The sequence below is a fragment of the Thermobia domestica genome, chromosome 3, assembly GCF_964235325.1.
Source record: "Thermobia domestica chromosome 3, izTheDome1.hap1.1, whole genome shotgun sequence".
Lineage (NCBI taxonomy): Eukaryota > Metazoa > Arthropoda > Insecta > Zygentoma > Lepismatidae > Thermobia > Thermobia domestica.
The window spans coordinates 6695109-6708605 of record NC_137456.1 but is presented as its reverse complement, the minus strand read 5'-3'; the positions used below and the strand labels follow the sequence as shown (position 1 = coordinate 6708605).

Here is a 13497-nt window from a genome sequence, read left to right as displayed (position 1 = left end):
CCATTTATAAACGCGAAAACAAATGCCGATTTTCTAAATGGCTGGAAATCGAAACGAGACAAGTGATTTTTGAAAACTGTATCTCATTTAAAATAATATTGTCCTATCGAGCTCTTGTTCCACTTTTCGATTATCTTTTATTTATTTGAAGATATTACATAATTACTATAAAACTAGCCGTATTTTAATTTCGCTGTGATGGGGCATCTTAAGGTGAAAACGTCTATATTCCATTCGTAATGAAAGCTTATTTGTTGGAAAAAATTAAATGAAATCTTTAAGTTTCACGTCCCACAGTTATGCCGGTTAGGCTGAAAGAGACGGTGATAATGAGAGATGAGTGAAATGGTGGAATGAAGAAAGTGGAGGAAAACGGGAGAACCCTCAGAAAATCCACGAGCACGGTCTTTGTCCACCACAAAGTCCAGACGGTGTGAGCTGGGACCCCAAGCACCGGAGATGAATACTCTACAACTGGACAGGGTGTTGGCATGTGATGAAAAGTGGGTCCTGTACGAAGCTTCACAATGGTTAGCATCCCACTCCATTATAAACCACACATCCGTTATAAATCATACAACTAACTAGATATTATTCTTATTTTAGCATTTTTTCGAAATAACAGCTTTCAAAAAATTAAAATTTTCAAGCCTTGGTAACTTTGTTCCTATTCACTCGAAACATGTCATACCATGAACATGGTATCCAACCCTAAACTACTTTCCATGTGCATTATCCTGTGCATCTCCGTTGTACTGTATGTGTGTTACAGGCTTCCGAACTTTGGATGTTTGTGATAAAACATCCTTAGTTTGCAAAACTGAATAATAAAAGTGATATTTTAAGTTTACGTTTGACATGTTGATTTGAAATATGTAATAATCTGACGTAGTGTCATTTGAAAATAATATAACTTTATATAGGGTTGACAAGACTGTTTGTTGGATCTTTCAGTTTATAAATCCTCTCCTTATGATTGTTTCGTGTAAAGTTTCGCTTTTCTCTCTCTTTTGGTTTGTACGTTATGCCGTATGATCAAGGGGTAAATTGTCCACCCAATATATATAGTAGTTTCATTTTTCGCCATTACTTTTGGGACATCCCAGATATATATGCGACCAAAACAAGAAATAAATCTATATGACATATAGTCCAGAAGTGGACAGGGGCGGAGATAGACAGCTTCGAATTTGAGGGAAAGGAACTTCACATCTGCCAGAGGAATAATAATAGAAGCTAGGAAGGGGGTTAAGGACATAAAAATAATATCGGCTTGACATATGAAACGCATGTTACATAACTCCGCCAGAGATTTTCCAGTCAACATTTAGGGATTCACCAAATGCCTTTACGGCAGAGGTAATGAAACGGTGCAGTAAAGATGGAAATCATACAAAAGAAAATTTGTTACCCATAACACGATTCACGCATACACAGTGGAAGTCAAAGCAAGTACACTGGGCATGGTTGCATAATCTCAGGGGGCAATGGGAAGTGGTATGCACGATAGAAACTTTCAGAGACAGGGTATAATTAGGACCAAGTGTAACTAGTTGTGCCATGTAATGGAATAACAGGCATAATCTACAACTACGCACTGTATTTGTAACGTAGTGTCTTACACAGAGTAGCTCTACAAACTACTAGGTCATACGTTCTAACAATAAACGCACCTACAGATATTCAAAGTGCTGTTCTCCCATATCTATGCAACGTGCTAATCGTGAGTTTCGAATGTATTCCATCACTCCCCGTATGTTGTATAACTGTTCATAAACATCTTACATCGGCAGGTGCCTTTCCCTAAGTTTGAAGTTCCTTCCCCCCACATTCGAAGCTGTCTAACTCCACCCCTGTCCACTTCTGGACTATATGTCATAAACATTTTTCTTTGGTGTCAGGAATCTGTAGTTTCATTTTTCGCCATTACTTTTGGGACATCCCAGATATATATATATATATATATATATATATATATATATATATATATATATATATATATATATATATATATATATATATATATATGTCATATAAACATTTTTTTCTTATATTGGTGCCAGGAATCCGTGGTTTCAAATTTCGCCATTACTTTTGGGACACACTGATTGTGGAATAAAAGCTTTAAAAAATCGTACTTGGAACGAATATAATCTCATATAATTTAAGACCATCACGTGGGTGTACAGTTCCCTTTTCTCTAAGCATACTTTCTCTTTTCATTACTTCTGCCAACTACTATTACCATCCCACGCCGGGTAGATATGTTTTTCCGGGTCAAGTTTGCTCTGACCTTCTCGCCTCTAAAATTATTTACGATTCGTCGCTCGTGTTGTTGGCGGCATTTAAGAAGAGACGGCCTTCACGACGGAGAGAGGTGCACCTGGAATAAAAAGTTGGTTGCTGCAGTAACAAACTGAGCATCACTCTATCGATGGAAAGTTATTTTGAGACACACGTGCTTTTTAACGTATTACAAGCGCGTTATTTAAAGACAGCACGGCTTACAAGCGCGTTATTTAAAGACAGTGCGGCTTACAAGCGTGTATGGTATGAAAGTAATGCGAGCGGCAGTTAAGGTGATTAGCTCTTTAAAAAATTGTTTTTTTTTTCTGTCGTCTTTTACGTATTAGATATGATTTGTGATGGTCTTTAAAGAGATAGTATTCATGTTTGGCATACGAGACGCTGTGTGTGGGGAAAAATCCTCGATATTTCATCTTCGTGTTGTTCAGTGTGAACATTCAGCTGTACGATTGGAACTTCACTTTCTCATTCTTATTACAAACGAAAATAGTCTTACTTTAGAATTAATACAATGTCGCTCGCTCTACTCATTACACTTCCATAAAACTGTTATGCTTTCCATTATTCAATTTATCCATCTACCATAGTTGTATAAGTAATTCCACGAAGTCGGACTTCTTAGGAATATTTGGTCACCCAACAGTGAATGTGTAAAGAATAAATATTAGGCCTACCTAACATTAGGGTTTAATATATTTCTGATATTGAAAATCGAGCATTTTGGTGGTATGTTTACTTATACCCCTTCCATCAGTAGAACAACCAACTAATTTCATTCATGTTTGCCAAGTGCGCTGATTTCTCGGTATCTTTAGGGGGGGGGGCATTCAGATGTTGGGAGGGGAATTCGGTTGCAGTCAAGGGTTTAAGAGGGCATATATGAGGATTGTAAGAGAAGTGGAATGCCAAATATTGTATCTTCATAAATAAAAAGAAAAAAAAACATATAACAGTATGCATATAGTCGTTAAGAAGGCAAGGCCTGCGATTACAGAATTAACTATGTTTGTATAATATTAAAAGAAGTTCAGGGGGCCCACATGAGCATTGGGTGGCTCGGTTCCCCAGGGTCGGCGACCTTGCCTGTTGGATGTATCAATTATGAGGATTAGGATTAGATATTAGATTTCTGGGCTTTCAGCATCTATGGCCATGTTAACCCATCTCATATGAGGGATGACGTCACTCGAAGATCACACTATCAGGAGAAGAGAAAAGAAGGAAGTAGCCTGGGACCTACTTATGTTAGGTACTATCCTGCATTTGCCTGCTGTAAGTGAGAAAACCCTCACTCAGGTTGACTAGCCTGAAGAAGTTTTTAAATTTTTTAGACCAAGTGTCTCCACCGGGAATCGAACCTGGGATCACTCGCACCAAAATCGAATGCGCTACGAGGGCCCCTATGTATCAATTATGTTAGTTAGGAAAGCAATATGGATCTTAGATAGAAGAATTATAAATGAACTGTATAAACTAATGTGGCGCGCTATATCAATATTCGGGCGTACTATAAATTACGAAAGCACGTAATTGTGAATATAAAAATACGATATACCTATCGTAAAATAATATTTAAGAATACTGCAATGAAGATAAGACACAGAAATAGGGATGAAATATCATCACAACTTTCAGCCGGGAGCATGAGCGCTGACTACGTGGGAGTTCAGGGGCTCCAGCACCCACACAAATAACCTTGTGGGTGCGGCGTACACACAAGAACTTTAGTTTTATAGGAACAATATAAAATAAATATTTTTCACTTGTCATTATCAAAAAATAATAAGCAATTAAAACATTGTGGTGAAAGCTAAAGTTTCTAACCACTAAAATACAATTATTTTGTTTGAAATGTGTTTATGAAAAGGCAATCAAGCAACATCTTGGCCTCTTCTTTGCCTGTCTTTTGTCTAGTCAAAGGCATACCCCACAATAATAATAATAATAATAATAATAATAATAATAATAATAATAATAATAATAATAATAATAATAATAATAATAATAATAATAATAATAATAATAATAAAAGTGAAACTCTATTATGAATATAATCGAGCAAGCTCTTTATGACAGTGTTCATACAACATTTTAACTAAAAGGAAATCAATCGAAAAATGTCGACGCTACTACCCTGAAAACACATAACAAGTCCCACCATTGACATGCACCAACATAAATTTTGGAAAGTCGGCCCCGTTGCTCGGGAGGAAAGGTAAACCGACGGGACGCGACGACAAGAGCCTTCATTCCGGGACTATTCCGGTTGAAACAAGACTACGGTAACACTACCCCATATCAAATTATTACCATCATGTTCTCTACGTTTGTAGAACGTATTCGTGGAAACAAATTCAACCAAATACCAAAATACAAATAATACAAAGTTGTACATAATCACGATATATATAAGGCACGATTTCATGACTATTGGGATCAACTACTACTCCCCTGGTTATTGAAATCCCCAGACCACAATATTATTTGTTGTCAGGTCAGAAACATCGGTATCTGTTTTGTAGCTTATAATTTGGGACAGATATCTTCCCTTATCCTTGCTGATGGAGCTCGGTACTCTATTACACAAGAAATGGTGCAAATATTAATCCGAAAATTTTTTCATGCTTTATATGCACTATTTGACAGATCAGAGGCTAACACTGGTCTCTGCTCATGAGCAGTATTAAGTAGATAAATGATATTTTTCTCATCATTACTTTGATGATTACCTGTGTATATACATACATACATATATATATATATATATATATATATATATATATATATATATATATATATATATATATATATATATATATATATATATATATGGTGTTTTAAAACAACACCGACAACGTTTGGAAGGTGATTCGTAACACCAAGATAAAGACAAGAAGTATAGACCAATCTGGGTGTACAAATGCTTCCTTTCGGAGTTACAGGGTGCCAAAAATATAATATAAAAAATTGAACTTTAAAGATTCATAGCTCCAAAACTATGGGATCTACCGCAGTCGGGTTAACACTTTACTTAGAAACTAGTATGTGCCCTATCCATGTTTCACAATCTTGCAGTACTTCTGCAATATTTTTTTAGAGGTAGTTGGTGAGTATTTCAAATTATATGCCCGTAGCCAAACTTACTCTATAAAAATGGTTGTGTGAGTACCTTAGGATTCTGAAACGTGGATTTTTGTATAGGGCACATATTAGTTCGTAAGCGAAGTCTTAATCAGACTATTGTAGTTCCCATAGGGTTGGAGCTATGGACCTTTAAAATTTATTATTTTCATGTCTTTGGCAGCCTATAACTTCGAAAGGAAGCATTTGTGCACCCAGGTTGGTCTATACTTTTTGTCTTTATCTTGGTGTCAGAAATCACTTTCCAAACATTGTCGGTATTGTTTTAAAACACCATGAATATATATGACCTCTCACTAGGAATCGAATTCGGGACCATATGTACTAAAGCCTCCCGCACTAGGCAGTAGACTAATGAGGGAGACACGATGTTGTACACCACAGTTACCTAGCTGGGGATCGAACCAGAGGCCCCAGATATAATAGGTAAGCTCTCTTTACCACTGAGTCACCGTGCCTTGCAGTAAAGCTAAAAGAAATCAAATATATTTAGTCGTTGTTCCGGACGAGAAGACAGAATTCTATATGGACATAAACTATATTTTTAATGTGTTATTTTCTAAAACTTTGCCTTTTTTTCTCTAACTTATCAAAGCTTGAAGACAAACCACATCAAATAAGGATCAAGTATTAAGAAAATGGTTAAAACAAACTTTGAGCGAAAGAAAACTTATGTGAGGACATTTTCCAAAGAAAAATTATAAAGAGAAAAAAAAACAGTATTTGTTTTGCTTGTTTGTGTTAGTTTTTTTTTTTGTGTGTATGTGATCAGTTTCTGAAACTTTAGCTGAGAGAGAAAAAGTGATAAAAAAAAACTTTTTTGGAAAGTGACCAAAACAAGTTTTCTGATTACAGAAAACTGAAAAGAAAATAGAAACAGAAGTCTGATGGAACATGTTGCTGGCGTATTCAATTTTGCTTTGATCTAATTCACTCCGTTTGTTTGTTTTTTTCTTTGAAAAGAAAATTACATTCTCTGTTTCACCGGCATGTATATATGTTTGGTTCAAGGCTTATTTGCTATTATATTGAGAACTATTAGCCATACTTTGATGCGGCTTTTACTGATCGGATAAGTTGTATCCAAAAAATATTTATACCTATAAAATAATTTTTAAAAATAATAATTGATTGATTACTTTTATAAGATCAAATAATTCCTTGGTGGGGTGCTGATTGCCACAGAAAATTATTGGTGCTGATTGCCACGACTTGCGCTGATAGCCAATATCAAGATACTGATTGCCACGACGACGTGCTGACTGCCACGAGCCTGAGAGAAGTTCCTAGACGTAACATTACTGGATGCCAAGAAACATGAAAGAAACGTGATGAACCTTAACACACTACATTTAATCCATGTTTCCTTCATTATACACGTCGTCCAACCCGCTTGTTTCAATTCAATAAACCATGTAATTCATACCATATCCAGAAATGGCCAGAATATACAAATGACAAGGACCGTCAAATCTTAGTGCAGCGCGGACCAGAACAAATTTCAATTTATGACTTTCCTTTAGACAAAGATGGAGGAAGGTTTTATGTAAATAACTATCGTAGGCGCGTGCGCATCGCGGGGACGTGTCACACTCCTGGTTAATTTATTCCGTAGTGAAAGACGTGATCTACTGTTTTTGTTGTCGTCTTTTTGGCAGGATTAGAATTTCTCTTACGTCTACAACTGGCTACTGTGGCTGGAACATATGTCCGAACTTTTATCAGGATACTAGCAGTCTCCAGGACACAGGCCCGTTTCCACTGGGGGTCTAGGGGTCCAGGCCCCCCTAAATTTTTACTGACTCCCCTAAAATTTTCATGATAGGCTTGCAAATGAAGTAAACGTTGAACGTTGCAAATAAACTGAACTTGAAATATGATGATAATCTTGAAATATGGTTGGATCGGGTCCCTCCTAATCCCTACCCCTCTACATTTTTGGGCTGCGTACCGGCCTGCCAGGACATATGAATGCCTTTCAAGTTTGACTATCAATAGAATTTAGATCAAGGCTTCGCCTCGGTGAAACCGTAGACTGTGAAAATCAACGACTCATGAAGAATGAGGTTCAACGTCGGAGAGAAGTTTTCTGGCAATACTTCTAATAACTGAGTTTCTTGCTTTAGAAAACAGCACTTCGTGGTAAAATGACAAATTCTACTCTAGAGACAATGGACATTTCTTGAAATTGACTGAGTTCATAGCAAAATTTGATTCAGTGATGGCAGAACACTTGCGCAGGATCACATCAAGACAAATTTATGTTACTTATCTAAGCAAAGGAATTCCCGAATGAAATAATCGAGTTGCTAGGATCAAAGATCAAAGAGCAAATTTTGAAAGAAGTACAAGAATGGACTCCATTATCTCAGATTGCAGTCCTGATGTAACCACAACGAACAGTTATTGGTAATTCGTCATGTGTAATTAGGAAAAAAACTCCGTATGCATGTACATTATTATTATTTTTTTTTTTTTTTTTTTTGGATTCATCTATATTGGCTGTTCGGCAGGGGAAGCATTAACAAACCCACTTCTCACACAACTTGAAAAAATGAAGATACCACTAAGAAATATGCGTGGACAAGGATACAAGAACGCCACTAACATGAAGGGAAAACACACTTGAGTTTAAAAAAAAGCGCATTCTTCATACCATGTAGCTCACTTTCTCTTAATCTTGTCGTAAATGACGCTGCCTTACTTTGCACTGATGCTGTTGATTTCGTCAGCGCTATACAGGAAATTTAGAATTTTTTTCTCTGCTTCGATACATAAAAGATCTGTACTGACAGAACATATCAGTTCTCTAACGGTGAAACCTTTAAGCGAAACTCGGTGGCAAAGTCATATTGATGCAGTGACTGCTATTCAGTATTAAGCGGACGAAATATACGATGCATTATATGCAATGTCTATTGATCCTAGAAGTGATGCGTCCACCCACAAGACTGAGTTCATTTTCAATTCCGCTCTTTCCGAATACAGTTTTTCTCAGGCTTGTGGCAGTCAGCACGCAATCAGCACCAATCGTGACAATTGGAACCGAACAGAAAGATAAGCACGTATTTTGGGAGGTGACATCAGAAGAATACGAAAAGTTCCCTGGTATATTGCCGAATTCTGCCTCGTGTGCGTGTTTCTATTCCATTGCAATTGTCAGGATTTGATTTTCGATTCCAAGTTGGAACCCCTGTAACTTGTATACGATGCGGAATTCGAGAATATGGAATAGGACTTTTTTTTGCCTAATTTTGATATCACGAATCAACTCCCGGTGTTTGTGCACATCTTTCAGGTTCACCCTGTATATATATGTATTTGTAACTCTATGGCCTATGGAACCCGAAGGTTCAATGCCGCGTCCCACTGACTTCTATCCTTAGTCAACTGGATACAGTTTCTACTTTGTATTTCTATATTTTTTCGAGACTCATCTGAATATTGAAGATCTTACAGGTTCACCCTGCATATTATAATCCAAATAATTATTCGACTTTCAAGAAATTCACTTGATTTTTCTTATAAGTAATAGTTATGAATCGTATCTGATTTCAGTACTTAATTAAGTATAATTATTATCTGCTGCTTATCTCTTTTATTATTTCCCGCATTCTAGTTCATTTTTGGCGATGGTTACGTTTTAAAAAGGAATGTTTTATTGTTTTCTTTATTTAAAGAAAAAAGTTTTATTTTTACCTTTCTGCTGCGAGAATTGCGTTTAACAAACTGTTTACCGTATATATAAAGTAAAAATAACTATGTCAAACAAAATTTCATTTGCCAATTGAAACATTTTATTCACTGTTTCTATAAACCCATGCGGATTGTTTCTAGTTTTGTTGATATAAAGACATAGTGGTGTCTGTAAGTGTATACATTTAGGTAGCGAATGACCAGATAGTGGGGTAGCAGATCTATTTTCAATGGTTTGCGGCAACATCTCAGAAAGACAGATATATATATATATATAAATAGGTGCTCCTTAACTTCTGATGTGATAACAGACACGAGACAATGCACATTTTGTAAATCATTGTCCTGTTGTGATGGAAATTTTTCTCGCTGAGATAATCGACAACGAGAATAAATATTGGATTTAAATTAGAAATGACTGGTGGAACAATATTGTGCTCTCAGGTTGTGGGTGTTTCATTTTCTTTTCTTTCTTTTTCATTTTCTTTTTTAAATATTAAATGTCAGACAATCATTATTGAAGCAACCAAACGTTTGGAAATAGACAAGAGCGTGAGAAGAGAGGATATAAATTATTCCAGTGTTTCCGAATCTGTGTGTCGTGCAACCCTATAATTTAGAATTTAAAAATGAAATTTAAAGGTACGAGGGTTGATCAGAAAGTAAGGTTACAAAGCCTTCAGTGAAACGTGTGTATATTATTTCATACAACCTATACAGCCAAAAGATAGTACATATATTAGTTTATTTTTTCGACATATTCTGCATATCGGTTGAGACACTTGTCGCTTCGTGGAATGAGTTTGAAAATTTCCTCCTACTAAAAACCTGTCCTTACATGTGCATCCACGTCGTCACCTCATCATCTCCTCATGTTTCATCTCCTCATGTGAAGGGAAGCGACGGCCTTCTAGCTACTCCTCCAAGTGTGGGAGCAGGTTAAAGTCTCTTAAAGCGAGGTCCGGGCACTAGCGAAGGTGGTCGATGACGTTCCAGCGAAACTGCTTCAACAGCGTGATAGTCTTCTGGGCTGTATGCAGGCGAGCAGAAAAGTTTCGACACCATTCTGCGAAATGCTGACGAGATATTACAGCCTCCCACAAACCTCTACCAGTTGCAGGTGAACTTCAGCCGCAGTTACATGTTTTCTGCACAGAAATTGAATAACTGAGCGGTCTTCTTCGTGACACCAGTTTTCCAAACGAGTTGACATTTGTGTATGCATATAACTAGCACCATGGATGACGGGTGACTGAAACTCTGGTGCCAACTCTATGTATTAAAATTACCGCTCACACGTCATTCCTTTATAACAGACGGAACTCCAGAAATATCTACCTCGTAACCTTAGTTTCCGATCCTCCTTCGTACAAGACTAGACTATGTACGACATTTTACTTTTATCATACAGGCCTTAGTAATAAGTTGACATCGAATTTAAGGTAACTTGAAAACCAAAATAAAATGAAATTTCTAAGTTTACGCTCCACTATTATGTCCTTTTGGCTAAGGGAGAAAGATGGTAATGAATGTGAACGATTATAAGATAATTGGGGGAAATGAGAATGTGGCAGTAAGCGGAAAACCCCGAGAAAACCACTGAACACGATATTGTCCACCACAAACTGACTTGGATTGGCATCAAATCAAGAACATGTTAAACAATAAGTGAGGATTCTGCTACCGATACACACCCACGCACTCACCCAACCACACACACACACACACACACACACATATATATATATATATATATATATATATATATATATATATATATATATAACTGAAAGTATTTGAGAACAAGACCCTGAGACAAATATTTGGACCCAAGAGGAACGGGAATGAGGAATGGCGTAAACTTCATAATGAGGAACTACATCATTTATACGGTTTACCCAACATTGTTACAGTTGTCAAGTCTAGGAGGCTTAGGTGGGCAGATCATGTAGCTAGAATGGAAGAAAGTAGAAACGCTTTCAAAGTCTTGACTGGAAGACCAATCGGAAAACTACCATTATGAAGACCTAGGCGCAGATGGGAGGACAATATTAAGATGGATTTTGCAGAGATTGGAATCCAAAGTAGAAACTGGACCCAGTTAGCTAAGCATAGAAGTCAGTGGAGAGCTTTTGTGAACGCGGCATTGAACCTCCGGGTTCCATAGGCCATAGAGTTACTTAGTTATATCAGAGATATATATCATATATATCAGAGATGGAGAAAACGAATTTTTATAAAACAGGAAAAGTGACATTTCGATTTACTCCAAAAGATTTGGGATTCTACTGAAACTAGTGTAACTTTCGACGCCGGTATCTTTTCTTCTTGTCGTAGTTATTTCCGAAGAAGTTAACGGGAAAGCTAAAGGTTCATTAGAAATCCCAACCTGTTTGATAGATAACCGAAACAGATTTTGAATTTTAAGAAAACACCGAATTGCTTTTAAAATCGAAACAGGTTTGATAAAATTCCGGTAGTAGATTCAAGACAGCTTTTAGAAGTTTTCAAAACCGGTTTAAATTTTCAAAAATAGATTCGGTTTTCTCAAACCTAAAAAACTGGTTTTATGCCTACCACTAATGTATATAAATAGTATAGTAGCTAATCCAAGAGTCATTATGTCGTCGGTGGAGTATCATCACTCAAAAGAAGTTGAGAATCAATTACTTACTGTATGAGAATTTGTCGACTATTCCAAGTAGCTAGAGTTCCCGAATGGGATTTTAATTTTCAAACAAAAATGTTTAATTATACAAAAAATGATAGCTTCTTGGTACTATACACAGTAATAATTGGCATGTGTGTCCTATTACTCGTAAGCGACTGAATTCTCATGAACATTGGGAACAACTAGAATATCTTGTAAGGTTTCTTAATTCTGAGAATTAAAACGTTGATCACTGTTTCAGCCTATTGTTCAATCTCATCCTACGAAGGGTAAGTGTTGTCTAGGGATGCCTTACCCCCCTCCTCCAGTTACATCTGTGATCATTAACCAGTCCAGAGGCCATTAATCAAGATGAGAACAACACTACTCATGCCTGCAAATGAAAATGAAATCTTTAAGTTTTACGTCCGACGGTTATCCTGGCTAGGCTAAATCAGACAGTGATGATGAGAAGTGAATGAAATGGTGGAATGAAGAAAGTGGGAGGAAACGGGAGAATCACGAAGAAACCCATGCACACGGTGTTTTTCCACCACAAAGTTCACTTGGCGCGAGCTGGGATCGAACCAGGGTCCCCATGCACCAGAGGTGAACGCTGTACCACTGAACCACCGCGGCCCTACTCATGCCTACTCATGGACTACTGCGCGGTGATAAAGTTTATTTTGAACAAAAGTGTAAAATAAACGGGTACTGGCATAGTACCGTGATATTTAAATAGTATCAACGTTTCTAAAATGGCCGCGTTTGCATCATGGCGTGCAACCTTCGTGCGAATGTTTAGCAAAACCACAACGGTGTGAAATATGGGCGAGGATCCTTAGGTCGCCGAGGGAACCCATTGATGTAACGAAGACTGGCAAACGGGACTTGTATCCCGGGCGCCGGTTTAGGGGGACCCAAAATTGGGTAAATATTTATTTTCATTATAAGGCAAGGAAAGGAGTTCAAGCAAACTAAAGACCATAAATTACCTCAGAAACTTAAGAGAACAACAAAGACTCATCAACCTTAGGATCAAAACAGAACTTAGCTTCAAAGCTATCCATCTCTTAAGGACATTGTAAAAACCTTTGCAGGTAAAAGAACCGGCAAAGTGAAATTTTAGTTCCATGATTTTTTTTTTCATTTAACTTACATCGATTTAAGAGATTTTCAGAATGCCCGAATATAATACTCGAGACAACAGCTTGACTGTTTGTCATAATTAAATATTCTATTCTAAAGCATCAAATTGTTGATTCATTTTACACATACAGAGACTCACTTTAATATTCTGCCTTCACATTGTATTGACGTTTTATGTTATATTATGAACTAGAGTAAAGTAGAGTGCTAATATTGTTTATGCTATGTGAAACCTCTATATTTTCTGCAACTTTTTATAAAAATTAAACCATAGAATTTTAATTCTATCGTACAAAAATCAGAATATTTCAACTCAAACACAAAAATTATAGTCACTGTAATATTCGGCCACCATATAATGTGGAACTTTCTTGTCGCCTTCTTCGATGCGAGAAAAATGTTTTAATACGTAGTTGGATACCCTTTATTGCGTATCGAGATTGAACTAGGGATCTTTAGATTTTCAATCTACTAAACAAACTGAGCTATTTTGGCTTAAATGAAATTTATCCACTGTTGCCTACCAGAGTAGGGTCAAGGCGAAAAGTACCATT

General features: G+C 36.8%; 1 protein-coding gene across 4 annotated transcripts in view; it reads right to left on the bottom strand.

Moving 5' to 3' along the window:
• Nmdar2 (glutamate ionotropic receptor NMDA type subunit 2) overlaps window positions 1-13497 on the bottom strand; it is an 850349-nt gene that overhangs the window by 823080 nt on the left and 13772 nt on the right. The window lies entirely within an intron of this gene.